The 14,072-nt window shown below is 39.0% G+C and overlaps 1 protein-coding gene across 6 annotated transcripts in view; it reads right to left on the bottom strand.

The window, feature by feature from the left end:
- The window catches only part of Atp13a3 (ATPase 13A3), a 78,695-nt gene that overhangs the window by 53,822 nt on the left and 10,801 nt on the right, over positions 1-14,072 (bottom strand). Inside the window, exon 1 of one of the 6 annotated variants that reach the window (XM_040750985.1) lies at positions 1,672-1,818. The exons of the other annotated variants lie outside the window; for them this stretch is intronic. The gene's annotated coding sequence lies outside the window, so the exon portion shown is untranslated. Of the gene's footprint in view, positions 1-1,671; positions 1,819-14,072 lie in introns of those variants that run through there. 6 annotated transcript variants of the gene reach the window in all.

Genomic DNA, 14,072 nt, shown 5'->3' with positions numbered 1-14,072 from the left:
GTTGTCCTACTAAATAACAGCAGCAAATATGGAAAGAGAAGGGGCTCATAGGACCCCACCCATTCCTAAGGAACTATTGGCTGGGGAAGGAGGGTCAATTTCTTCAGTGGAATAACCACTAGTAAGTAAGTTGCCCAATCAATCCTAATTAAACTCAATGGGTAATACCAAAATCAAAAAAAGAACATGAAAGGAGCTTGTTGAGAAAAGCAAAGCTTTCTGTGGAAATGGGAGAAGACAATGGGGGCAGGAGGATAAGCATGTCAAAATACACTATATACATATATGAAATTGTCGAAGAATGATTTATCTGTTTTTAAAAAGTTAGTAATAACTCACAACTTTAATCCCAGCCACGGATTTGAAAGAAATAAGAAGCCTGTGAGTTTGAGGCCAACCTGGTTTACATAGTAAACTCCAGGCCAGCCAGAGTTACACAACACAGTAAGACCCTTTCTTAACAATAAACTTTTTTTTCCTCTGTGTATTCCTGGCTGTCCTGGAACTTGCCCTGTAGAGATCCATCTGCCTCTGCCTCCTGAGCGCTAGGATTAAACTTTAATTTCTTAACAAACTTTATTGCTTTGGCAAGAAAAATGGCAGTGTTTTATGTTTTATAAATGTTTTTGTTGATATCTTCCCTCTTCCCTTCTTAGTAAGGTGTCCCTGAACTGAGTTTTTACCCCAGATAGGCTTTATAGAGACCAAGAGAGACAAGCTTCAGGGGGTTGCTCATTGTACTTAGAATCACACAGGGTTAGTTCAGGGTTATCCTAGTAAGATTTTTGCTAGGAATTACTATTAACTATATAACACATTCAACCAGTATTTGCTAGATCCAAACCTGACCTGGGGGGAGGGGGTTGCTGGAGAGATGAGTCTCAGAGGTTAAGAGCACTGGTTGCTCTTTCCAGAGGTCTTGAGTTCAATTCCCAGGAACCACATGGTGGCTCACAACCATCTGTATGAGATCTGGTGCCCTCTTCTGGCATGTGGGCATACAGGCCAGAACACTGTCTACATAAATCCTCAAAAATGAATGAAAAAAAAGATGCAGACCAGGTGGTACAATCCCAGCAGTCAGGATAACCATGAGCCTGAGGCCAGTTTAAGCAACTTAAACTTGGCAACTCTTCTTCTCCCCACCTAATACTCCCAAAAAAGGTGTGAAATTAGAGACTGGTTTTCTTGCTGGTGCTTCATTCAAGGAATCAATTCGGATCCATGAAGTGGTTTAGCTCAAGGTAGATGGATAATACTACCCTAAGCTGGAGGATGAAAAGCTGTTTCTCTCAGAACTTAAATTGTTACATATCAAAGTTGCAGCAGGTATGGATTAATGAAGCATACTGAGTTTTATAGTCTTAAGTAGTGGAGAGTCCAAAAACTGCCATGTCGTTGTGATTGCAGAACCAGCCAAGTATTATTTCTGAAGTGCTGGAGAAGCCTACATAGGGCACTGTGTGTGATAGCTAAGTTTTCTCCCACTGATCTGTACCTGCAGCCCCCAGAAGATTTCCAGTGAGTTCAACCAACTAGGGAGCAGATATATTGAGTAGAGGAAGCACCTGGACTGAATATGCAGTCGTGAATAGCAAAGGAACATATATGGGTTACATGCAAACAGTCTAGCACATTACATAAAGGATTAAGTACCTCAGACTTTAGTACCTGGCAGAGTACTGGCATCAGTCCTTCAAACACCAATGGAGAGTTACATTTAAAGTATCAATTCTAACCTCTTCTTCCCTGGCATAGACCAGTCTGGCCAAGAATTAACTGAGATCTGCCTGAGTGCTGAAATTAAAGGCATCTGCCACCACCGGGACAGTTCTAACCTATAATACAGTATTAATACATAAAGTCAGCATAAACAAAAACTCTTTAACATCAACAGTAATTGCAAAAGTGTATAGGAGGCTAAGCCTAAAACAGTTTGAGTCACTGCTTTAAAACAAGTGTAGAGAGCTGGTGAGATGGCCTCACCACACAAGCCTCAGAACCTGAGAAATAATGAACTCCTGAGCACCATGGGAATGTACACACGCATGTACGTACATGTACATACACACACCCCACAAGGTTTTTCTCAGCAGAACACAGCGGAACACTATCACTGCCCTCAATATAGATTCTATACATTCCTCTAACTGGTATATATCAGTTTTGGCACATGGCAGACACTCTAAAAACACTTGTTTGACTGTTACAATTTGACAAAGATATTTGTGCTAAGACAGCAATATTTTTTTACATGACAAATTAACTGACCAAGCAAAAGTCAAATGAATTTTAAACTACTCCATATATGGAACTGTTTAAAATCATTAATCAACCAAAACAAAAGATATTAAACCTCTATGTCACTACAGAAATGGGGCAATTTTTTAAAGTGTCTTTCTTGTCCAATTTCTCCAAAACAAGTCATGCTACAATCCAAAATCCTCTGGACAACTTCAGTCTATGGTAGTACCTGGGCACTAAATTATACTTAAGAGTCATCCCAATACCGCAATAACAATCCTCCATCAAATCAGTGATTTAAAGTGGCAATTATTCTCAAGGGCTAGCTATCTAGAATATAGAACAATTAAGCAAGCCCAACATCATTCCCTGTCATAAAGATCAGCAGTCACCGCCTTAACTTGTAGGGTACAGCCCAATCCTGCTTATGTCTTCAAAGGTAGGTCAAAGAACCCCATCCCTGAAGAATATTGAACTAAGCTGGGGATCTTCCTCAGAATCAACACCATCACTCACGATTTACTGGGAATAACTTTTGATAACCAATTTTGGTCATTTCCCATCACCATCACCACCACCTTTACATGGAGAGAAACTATTTCTAGTCCTTAAATTTCAATTTCTTTTATTATTATTATTTATGTGTAAGTGTAAGTGGACATTCCACAAAGTGTGTGAAGGTCAGAGGACAACAGAGTCAGTTCTCAGCCTGTCCCATGAGTGCCAGATATTGAACTCAGGTTATCAGGCTTGTGAAACAAAAACTTTTACCCACTGAGCCATCTCACCAGCCCCTGTTCCCAGTTTTTATAATCTTCAGTTTCAAATAGTGATCAGATTTGCACACCTGTCTAAAACAACAAAAGACACAAAATGCATAACAACTTAAAGAATGAACATCAGGCAATGAAGGAAACTGGTAACTGAGAACTGTGGAACTAACACAGCAGGCTCTACACTTGCTCTATTTAGTAAAAATAGACAGATCAGGACACTCAATAGGGTCCAGCAGTCCCTACGCTGTAAGGCTGGGAATCAAGTTATGTCACCAGAAGACATACGTGAATATAAAGCAATACTACTGGGCATGGTGGCTGACCCACCTATAAACATAGAAGCATAGAGTTCAAGGCCAGCCTCAGCTACATGGAATTCCAGGCCAGAATGGGCTACAAGAGACCCTGTCTCAAAAAAGCAAGGGAAGAAAGGAACAGAGAAGATCTAAAAGAGGGTTCCTAGTCTTTTTCTTTTTTGATAGGGTCTCACTAATGTAAACCAGACTGGTTGCCTGTGTGCTGGGATTAAAGGTGTTCACCACTGCACCTAATGACACCCCCAGTTGAGTACTATTATTGATCAACACTTGCCAAGATATTGTCAGTGCCAGAACCCCACCCCCTCATACATTCTCTCTCATTCTCTCTCCTTTTTCCATGGGTCTTGCTACGTAGAGATGCCTGGCCTCATACTCATTGTGTAATCCAAGCCAGCTCATGGCAATCTTTTTATAGCTCAGCCTCAAAGTACTGGGATTATAGGAATGAACCAGTATGTCCAGGTGGAATTGCCATTAAAAATGTTTTCATTGGGCTCACATACTATTTAAAATTTTCTCCAAAGTTTTAACAAGTTGACCTTAGTCTGACATTAAATATACTCACCAAATTTTGAACAGTTAAAAAGCGTATCAGGGAGCACTCCAATTATTTTTGAGCTATATGGTAATTTACTGGGTAGGACGACCTACCTAAATTTTCCTCAACAATCACTGACCATATTACATTGCAACCCTTCATGCATAAATTACTTTTCTACATGTGAACTGCTTTAAGACATAATTAATGCCTTGCCAAATTTTATCAAAGTTAGCAAAACTGTAAAATTAATTTAAATATAAAATTGCTCTAAAAATCATCTATTATCACTAACTTTAAATATATCATATATCTCATTGGGAAATTACCAAGAATTAACATTTCAAATACACTTGGAAAACTCATAATTTCAATTGTGCTTACATTTAAAACATGCATATTCTAAACATATAATAAAATGTAAATGTTTATATAAATAAACCTCCAACATTTCAATAACTCCATAAACAATGTTGAAATATCTTAAAATACAATGTAGCCAAGATGTATATTAAATTCTAACATACACCCAATCAAGGTGTTTGAAGCATTAACAACAAGCTTCAAAATTACACTGAACAAAGTATACTCTTGCTGGCTTGCTAGAGTGCATTTCTTTTTCAATCAAGTCAATTTCTAAAAACACAAACAATAAAGAAAATTTCTTACCAATAGCATTATGCCATTATTCCTCTCAGATCCTGACACTTCAACTTTCAAAAACTGGCTCTTCATATAAAATGGAACCATAAAAACCCATCCAAGCATTAGAATTTTATGCCAAATACTGGTTCTGTTTAAGCTGCTTTTAAGATGATTAAGATTAAATTTTAGGACTTTTTAATTCAGCAAATTTAAATGGTTTTAGAAGGTATACTCTTCTGTTCTTTGTCACTGGCACAACTCCTATTTGAATAAATCCTATCCTGCTTCACACACAAGTTCCAGCCACAGTGCATGCCTGAATCTTGATGTTATCTAAACAGCTAAGGGTTAGGCTATTGTCCTTAGCCAAGCCCTTCCTTGAATTTATAATGAAATGGATTTGCTTCATGGGGTGAAAAAAAAATGCAAGGGAAGACAAAATGAAGCTATCAGAAATGAAACTCACCCAATTCAATATAATGCTCACCCCCCTTCATCTCATAATTATTTAAGAACTAAAAGTTCTTTAATCTGTTCTAAAATGGTCGGACCTTATTTCTTAAAACAAGACAAACTGGCATCAACAGGCAGAGAACTCCCCCAAACATCTCAGACATCTTTGCTTTGCTTTCCAAGAGCCCAATACTGTAATAGTTCATCTGAGCCAAACGTGATTACACACACACACACACACACACACACACACACACACACACACACACACACACACACACACACACACCGGGGGGGGGGGGATCTGTAACCCCAGCAATCAGGAAGAGGCAGGAGAATAATGAGTTCAAGGTCAGTCCAAAGCCCTGTCACAAAATAAAAGGAAATGAAAAATTTTAAGCCTACCTAGAATTCCCAAAGAATTAATTTCACAAGGTGCTTTACAGAGTGCTCAGTAACTCAAGTGAAACTTTAAGCACAGCAATTTTAATTATTATATTTGTTTTTCTTTTTTGAAGACTCCCATGTAGCCCAGGCTGGATCTAAATTTACTATGTGGTTGTTTCTGAGCTCCTCATATGTTATGACATGTATATACTTGCATGCCCCCATGACAAATATACATAGATAAAATTTTTAAATAAGCATTCAACCACCCTTTTCTGACTTAAGGTCTCTCCATATAGCCTAAGCTGGTCCTAACCTCTTGCCTTAACTTTCCATTTATCACCCCAGCTAAAAATCAAAGGACACCAGGCAATGGTGGCGCACACCTTTAATCCCAGCACTCAGGAGGCAGAGGCAGGCGGATCTCTATGTGTTTGAGACCAGTCTGGTCTACAAGAGCTAGTTCCAGAACAGCCTCCAAAGCCACAGAGAAACCCTGCCTCAAAAAAAAAAAAAAAAGAAAGAAAGAAAAAAAAAAGGAAAAGAAAAGTCAAAGGACACAAAGGGGGCTTCAAAGGTTCTGAATTACCTGAATACCACAACTGGCATTCTTAACACATTTTATTTTCAAATTTATAACACCCACAACAAATCCACAATTCAAAAGTTCTTTGTGCAAATGAAACAAATATGCCCTGGTACATTTAAACTCTAATCCAATCCACAGAATAATCTTAATCTTATTATCTATATAAATACCTATGTAAAAAGAATAACAGAATCTTAATCTTCCAACCAGAGTAAGCAAACTGTGACAACTCTTGAGGACAGAGCCCAACTTCAAATCAGCTTCTAACAATAAAAATGACATAATAGAGCTTAATGAATACGTGGAAATTTTACAAGGATACCAGCTAAATTTTAACAAAGGTTTACTCAATACCCACTTTATCACTTCCCATCTCGGACTTTCTCTTATAATACGTGCTTTTGTTTCGGTGTTTAGGCTAAAGGAAGACTATTGTGTCCAATATACACCAAACCAAGACTGTATTTACATTTGTTAAGTGAAGTCTTTGTATAATGTGTTTTTTGTGTTATAGAGCAACATGACAGGTAGAACAAAATAAGTTATAATTAGGCCACACAATATAATTATTACCTGTATTGGGATTAATATGAAGAATAAGTTTAGCCTACACTACTTTTTTATTATATACACTTTCTTTTAAATGAGCATTTTTATTTATAGCTTTCCCATATGGTTAAGCCTGCCTCATGAGACAAAATAGTTCATGTAATAAAACGTTTAAATTTTTATTTAGGTTTTTAATACAGTCTCAAGTAACCCAAGCTGACCTCAAATTCCCTATGTAACTGAGGCTGGCTTTGAACACTGGGCCCTCCTGCCTCTACCTCCAGAGTGCTAGGATTATAGGCATATGCCATACCACCCAGTTTAGCCTGCATTTAAAATGTCTAAAATGTCTATTTAAGGGGGAGAAAGGGAAATGGGGAAAGGCAGTGTTATGAGTGAGGGAGTGAGACAACAATGATACATGAATGAAATCACCATACTGAAAACTATATTTTGTATGTACCTAAAACTTAGTTGTGTGGGGTTTTTTTGTTTGTTTGTTTTTTGTTTTTTTTCTCGAGACAGGGTTTCTCTGTATTGCTTTGGAGGCTGTCCTGGAACTCGCTCTGTAGACCAGTCTGGTCTCGAACTCAAGAGATCCCCCTGCCTCTACCTCCAGAGTGCCGGGATTAAAGGCGTGAGCCACCAACGCTCAGCTCCTAAAACTTACTTTTAAAGCTAGTGCTTGGGAGAGATGTAAGAGGATGAAGATTTCAAGGTCTCTCAAGCTGCATAGGGAATTTGAGCTCAGCTTCATTTATTATTCAATTATTCAAGTCACTAGGGCCCTAGAAGTCTCTATTTCTTTCTTATGTACGTGACAGCTATGAATTCCATGCTCAAAGGTTAAAAGTTATCAAAGTGTTATTATGATAGGTTTCAAACTCTTATCCATTCATTATGAAAAAGTCTATGCTAGGCAAGAGTTTGAAACAGATTTATCCTGCAGATGGAATAGTATATAAAATAAAAAATTAAAAAAAAAAACACCTTGCAGGACAAACAGCCTAGAAAGAAAACTGCCCCTAAGATAAGAAAAACGTCACCAAAGTCACTGTGTAAACCAAATGGCTACCATCCTCTGTGCTGGATTATGATGAGGGAGAGTTTTGCGTTTTTACTAGAAAGAAATGTATAGATAAACTCCCATTTCTACAATGCATGGTCAACCTTGAAACATTTAAAACACTCTCTACCTGGATCTCAACTTAAGTCTTTTTTTTTTTTTTTTTTTGATTTTTTGAGACAGGGTTTCAACTTAAGTCTCTTTACTGCAGACATTTTCAAAGCTACTTTAACAAGCACATTGCCTTTTACTTGATTTCTTTTTTTTTTTTTTTTTTTTGGTTTTGTGAGACAAGGTTTCTCTGTGGCTTTGGAGGCTGTCCTGGAACTCACTCTGTAGACCAGGCTGGCCTCGATTGTTTTCTTTTTCTAAAATAGGGCCCCATTGTAGTGCAGGCTTGCCTACAACTCACAACCCAGGGCCTCACACAAACTCAGCAGGTGCCCTAAGCTACAGTTAGCTAAGTGTATTTCTTTTCTATGTTTTGGTTCAGTTGAGTAAAGGTATTAACAACCCATAATATAAATATGATACATTGTTCTTGTTTGTTTTTCAAGACAAGGTTTCTCTGTGTAGCCCTGGCTATCCTAGAACTCACTCTGTAGACCAGGCTGGCCTCAAACTCAACAGAGACCTGCCTGTCTCTGCCTCCCCAGTGGTGAGATTAAAGGTATGCACCACCATAACCGGCTCTGTTTGGGTTTGTTGTTTGTTTGTTTTGAGACCCTGTCTCTTAAAGAAAGGAGAGACAAAAAGCACAGGCACTGTGTTCAACCTGCTGTTGCATTCTTTCACCTATAGGTGGCAATCCAATATTGCTAAGGAAAAAGAATGGTTGAAGTTAACTAAAATAGTGAGTGGCTAAAGATGAGCTAGTATGCACCAATTTATTTAGTAAGACTGGGAATGTCAGTATGAAAAACGGGTTGCTTTCTGAAGCACTTTGATCACGTGTCTCAAGAGAAAAATAAGATACACAACAAAAAACATAATGAGGGCTGAGCACGGTGACATAAACCTTTAAAATCCTAGCACCTAGCTGAGACAGGCAATCTCTGAGTTCAAGGCCTGTGTGGTCTACACAGTGAATTTCCAAGCCAGTCAGGTCTCAATGATGTGACCCTCTCAGAAACTAAAAATAGGTTCCCACTCCAGGCGTCCTGGTCCCCAGGAGTTCATACTCTGCCCTCGCACCACGGGACCTTTCTCCAGGTGGTAAGCAGACAACAACCTCAACCTCCTGATAGTTGACAGGAGGCACAATGGCTCATGCCCTCCATAGACATACTATTAGATGGAGATCAGCTGATTATGCTCAGGAAATGTCCACTGCTTTGGTCTTCCACATCCGGGCCAGGAACACAGTGCCAGCATATGGTCTCTCGTCACTGACATTGCAGTCCAAGACAGAATGTTAGCTTGGAACTAAAGACGGTTGTCTAAGCAGAGCTGGGCTTAATCACTCAAAATGCTACATGAAGGTCACAAAACAGACTAAAGATATAAGAATCCTGACATTTAACAGTGCTTCTTGGCCAAGGTAAGTAAGATTAAGTAGGTAGTGAAGGGTCTGAACAAATTTTTCTTTCTCACCTTCCCTCACTGCTTAATATTTGAATTTGGCTTCATCTGTCATTCAAGTACCTTTTAATTAAATATTTACTGCCAAATGAAGAAGATAGATGACTGTTAGGTAGGTGAGTATGCAGTAAAACACAGCCATTAAATGGATTATAAAAATAAGAAACAGGCAAGGAATACCCTAATACAGATACAAAGAGTGAATTCTGAGGGTAAATAAAGAAGGAACACTAAAACAAAGTATGTACCATGCACACACACACATACACACACCATAATGAAATTCACTACTTTATATGTCAACTTAAAATTATTAAAAAAAAACAAAAAAACAAAAAAAACAAAACAAAGTCCCTAGTATAGTGGTGGCACACACACACCTCCAATCTCAGCACTTTGGAAGTGAAAACAGAAGGATCTGGTATTTAAAGCCATCCTCAGTTACACAGTGACTTTTGAGACCAGTCTGGTGGACTACAAAGACACTGTCTCTTAAAAAAAAAAAAAAAAGTAAACTCCTGGGCGTTGGTAACTCATGCCTTTAATCCCAGCACTTGGGAGGAAGAGGCGGGCAGATCTGTGAGTTCAAGGCCAGCCTGGTCTACAGAGTGAGTGCCAGGATAGGCTCCAAAGCAATACAGAGAAACCCTGTCTCAAAAAACCAACATTGGCACAAGGCTTTAAATCCCAGAACTAGGAATCAGAGGCAGAAAATCTCTTGCCAAGTTGGTTCCAGAACAGGGTCATATGCAGAGAAATCCTGTCTTGAAAAACCAAAAAGAGCAGATCTGGGGTCAGAAGTGGTGGTGCATACTTGTAATATCAGCACTCAGGAGGCTAAGGCAGGAAGAATACAAATTAAAGACAGCCTGGGCTACATAAGCTCTTTCCTGCCTCTTAAAAGAGATCAATAAAAAGGAAATATATCTTTAGTATGTATATACAAGGCCTTGGGTTTGATCTCCAAAAAATAAGGGGGAGGTTATACTACCTTTTTAAAAAACTGACTCACAGCAACTTTAAATTTCAAATCTATATATCTTAATCTAACAATTCTAATTAAAATCCATGGTCTGTGTTATCTAGACTAAGTATATATGCATAAAACCTATTCCTATTGTACTGTTTGTACCAAGGGAAAGCAAAAATCTAAGCTCCTTAGGATCTATCTCAATGTCTGTCAACACAATGTATGGATAGCATATGAAATTAAGACAAATGAGTTAAATTTATGTATACAGACCAAGATAGCTCTATACAAGAACAAAGAAATGACTGATATATCACTTTTGTAGCAATTAAAAAGGTATGTGTGAACAAGAGCTAGTTCCAGGACAGCCTCCAAAGCCACAGAGAAACCCTGTCTCGAAAAACCAAAAAAAAAAAAAAAAAGTGTGTGAGCTGGGCGGTGGTGGCACAAGCCTTCAATCCCAGCACTCAGAAGGCAGAGGCAGGAGGATCTCTGTGAGTTCGAGGCCGGGCTGGACCGACAGCCTCCAAAACAATACAGAGAAACCCTGTCTCGTAAAAACCAAAAAAAAAAAAAAAAAAAAATGGGTGTGTGTGTGTCGGGCGTTGGTGGCTCATGCCTTTAATCCCAGCACTAGGCAGGCAGATCTCTTGTGAGTTTGAGACCAGCCTGGTCTACAGAGAGTTCCAGGACAGCCTCCAAAGCCACAGAGAAACCCTGTCTCGAAAAAAAAAAAAAAACTATAATACCATTAAATAAAATCACTAATAACTCAGTTGACATTTAAATCAATGATTTAAAAATGGTAGTTCAGGGCTGGGTGGTGGTGGTACATGCCTTTAATCCCAGAAAAAAAAGATAGTTGAAATCTCATTAATTCTGAGACAGCTATTTTTCACATTTTACCACAACTGAAACTGGAGTGTTTTTTAAATGTTACTGTTTGCTGTCATGGCAATATGGGTCACTATACAGAAGAATGCTCAGTTAGTATCACTGTTCTTATTTCTCAAAAGTAAGTGATGGATTGTCAAAACAAAATGTAATTGCATGCACAGAAAGGACTCAAAATTCAGCAGCAGAATGAACAGGAAGAGCCAGAATGAAAAGTGGGAATAGAGAAAATTGACAAGGAAAAGAAAAAACAATGAAGACAAGAAAATTTCTAGAGAATTGATTAAATTCCTAAATCTGCAGTATGTTTGGGAGATAGAAATTCCAGAAATGTTTTCTAAGACAAGGTCTCATATATCACAGGTTGGTCTCCAACTGGAATTCACAATTTCATCCTCCTGGGTGCTGGACTTACAGGCCTGAGCCACAACGCCTGGTCTATGTGGTGAATGGGGTAGGGAGGTTTAAAATCCTGGGCTTCCTGCACGACCAACCCAAGCTACACTTCCAGCACCTCATTTTGTTGTTTTATTAACAGAAGAAAGACTAATGTTTACTTTCAGTAACTCAGCATGGTTTGCTTAGGATTACTGCAGCTTTCAAAACTTCAAAAATCATTTCATTCATGATCTTTACTACAGTACGACTTATATTTCACTCTTCCAGTCTTGATGAGTTGAAGGTTCAATCACAAAGAAGCAGAAAATCAGTAGGAAATTATCCTTTACAAAAGACACAATCCTGCACATTTACAATTGTAGCACCTGGGGGCCCCCATGTCCTATTAGAGAAGAGATGTATGTTGGGGTAAGGTATGATCACAATGGACAAGCTAGTCTCTAACTCTTAAAATCTTCCTGCTTCAGCCTCGCTGGAAGAGGCACATACACCTGGCTTATGTGAACTTCAAAATTAAAACCTCAAAAAACTATATCCCATGAAAATTTAAAAAAATATATAGTACACACACACACACACACACACACACACACACACACACACACACACACACACACACACACTCACTCACTCAGGTAGCAAAGGTAGAAAAATTACTGGTTCAAGGCCAGTCTAGGCACCTTAGCAAAACCATCCTAGAGGAGAGGGAGTGCATGATGCCTCATTTAAATCCAGCACTCAGGAGGCAAAAGCAGGCAGATCCATGAGCAGGAAGCCAACCCTGTCTATATGTTGAGTTCCAGCCAGTGAAGGTTACACAGTGAAACAAATCATAAAAACAGTAACTGATATGTGTACAGGTATATGTAGTCTAGAAACTTCTACTAATTTACCGATATTGCCAGGGTCTCAACCACACTAGGTGAACACTCTACCACTGGATACTCTAGCACAATCCCAGACCTAAATATCTTTTTAAAGACAAGAATGACACTGACAGTACTATCTTTCAAACCAAATGTTGCTATGAATAGAGTGGATCCATTTATTCATGAAAAACAGTTACCCAGCTCCCACAATGCCCTTTCTACTTCCCACAATTCTGCTTAACTGCAGTTTACCCAATACTAACCTAAATAGAAAGTCAAGTAGCCAGGTTACCAAGCTACTACTTCCTAACAATCACTTAATTGTTAATGTCCCTAGGGTCTGTTTTTGTAACACTGTCACCAGGGACAGAGTATGGCACTGCTGGAATGTCTATGATGGCAACAACTGCCCTTCAGTTTTTCAGCACTGATCTCTTATTTCCATCAGACTCACAGATCCAACCTCTCCATTCTTGTTTATAAACAGCTGAAACTCAACCTTTCTTCAAAACAGCCTGCCTTTCAAACTTACCAATTCATTCACCTCCTTAATGATTAGGATGTGTATAAAACAACTAATTTACAAATCACCCTGAACTCTCCTATTTAACACCTCCATCACTTCTTTCCTTTCCCATGCTACTTCGCCAGCCCTATCTCCACTGACCTTGCCTCAATCCAGGTCCTTTCTTCCTAGTCTTCCTCATTCACATCTATATGTAAACCAACTGTAACCTCTACTTTCCCTGGGTAAAGTCTCAATAGCTTGCCACTGAGTGTCTGCAACATCATTTTCCAAATTTGAAGTGAGCTCCAAAGTAAAAACTAATTACAAGACTTGTAAGAGCCTTTAGAATCTGTCACATATCAACTGCTCATCACACTTACAAACTTGACGTCCCTTTCACAGAGCACAATTTGCAGCACTTCAAATAACCCTGCCACTTCCTGACTCCATTCTTATGTATACAAATACTCTTTCTGCCAAGAATGCCTTTCCAAACCTAGTCTAGTTGAGGTGCTGCTATTAATCCTTCAAATCAAGTCACTAAACTTTGACTGTTCCTTCAATCTTCTAGCAGAGGACTCCTCCCACTTTTCCTCACCACTCCAACTGTTTGAAACTTAAGCCAGCACCTGGTAATGCAATCGATAATGACTGAAATAAGACCAGAGAAGGACTCACTCTTTTTTCTGGGCAAAATTTTACAACAAATTTGGGTTTGGGGCAGGCTCCCATCTCAACCCTACGCTCTTTCCCAACTATCTTAATCAGATCCCTTCCTAAGATGTTACAACCCCTATACAACCCCATCTCAATATTATGTCCACAAAATTAAATCCTTTCTCAAGAGTAGTGGTTCTCAACATTCCTAACACTGAGACCCTTTAATACGGTTCATGCTGTGGTAACTCCCAACCATAAAATTATTTCACTGCTGCTTCATAACTGTAATTTAGCTACTATTATAAATCACAATGTAAACAACTGGTGAGGGATATCTGATAGGCAACCCCAAAGGGGTTTTGATCCACAGGTTGAGAACTGCTGCTCAAGTAATTCTGCTCAGAAGTTAACAGAAGTGATAGCTGGGGTCTGGGGACGAGGATTCAGCAGGTAAAGCCCTGTGTGAGGGCTAGAACCAATGCAAAAAACAAAAAAACAGGGCTTGGACCCAGTCTGAACACAGGCAGATCCCTGGGGTTCTCTGGCCAGCTAGTCTCAGAATAGTGAGAGACAGCCTCAAAAACAAGATGGAGGGGATGGAGACATGGGTCAGTGTTTACAAGC

Source organism: Mesocricetus auratus, unplaced genomic scaffold (assembly GCF_017639785.1).
Source record: "Mesocricetus auratus isolate SY011 unplaced genomic scaffold, BCM_Maur_2.0 Super-Scaffold_100008, whole genome shotgun sequence".
NCBI lineage: Eukaryota > Metazoa > Chordata > Mammalia > Rodentia > Cricetidae > Mesocricetus > Mesocricetus auratus.
Note: the sequence above shows the minus strand (reverse complement) of the source record. Positions and strands in the feature narration are given on the sequence as shown.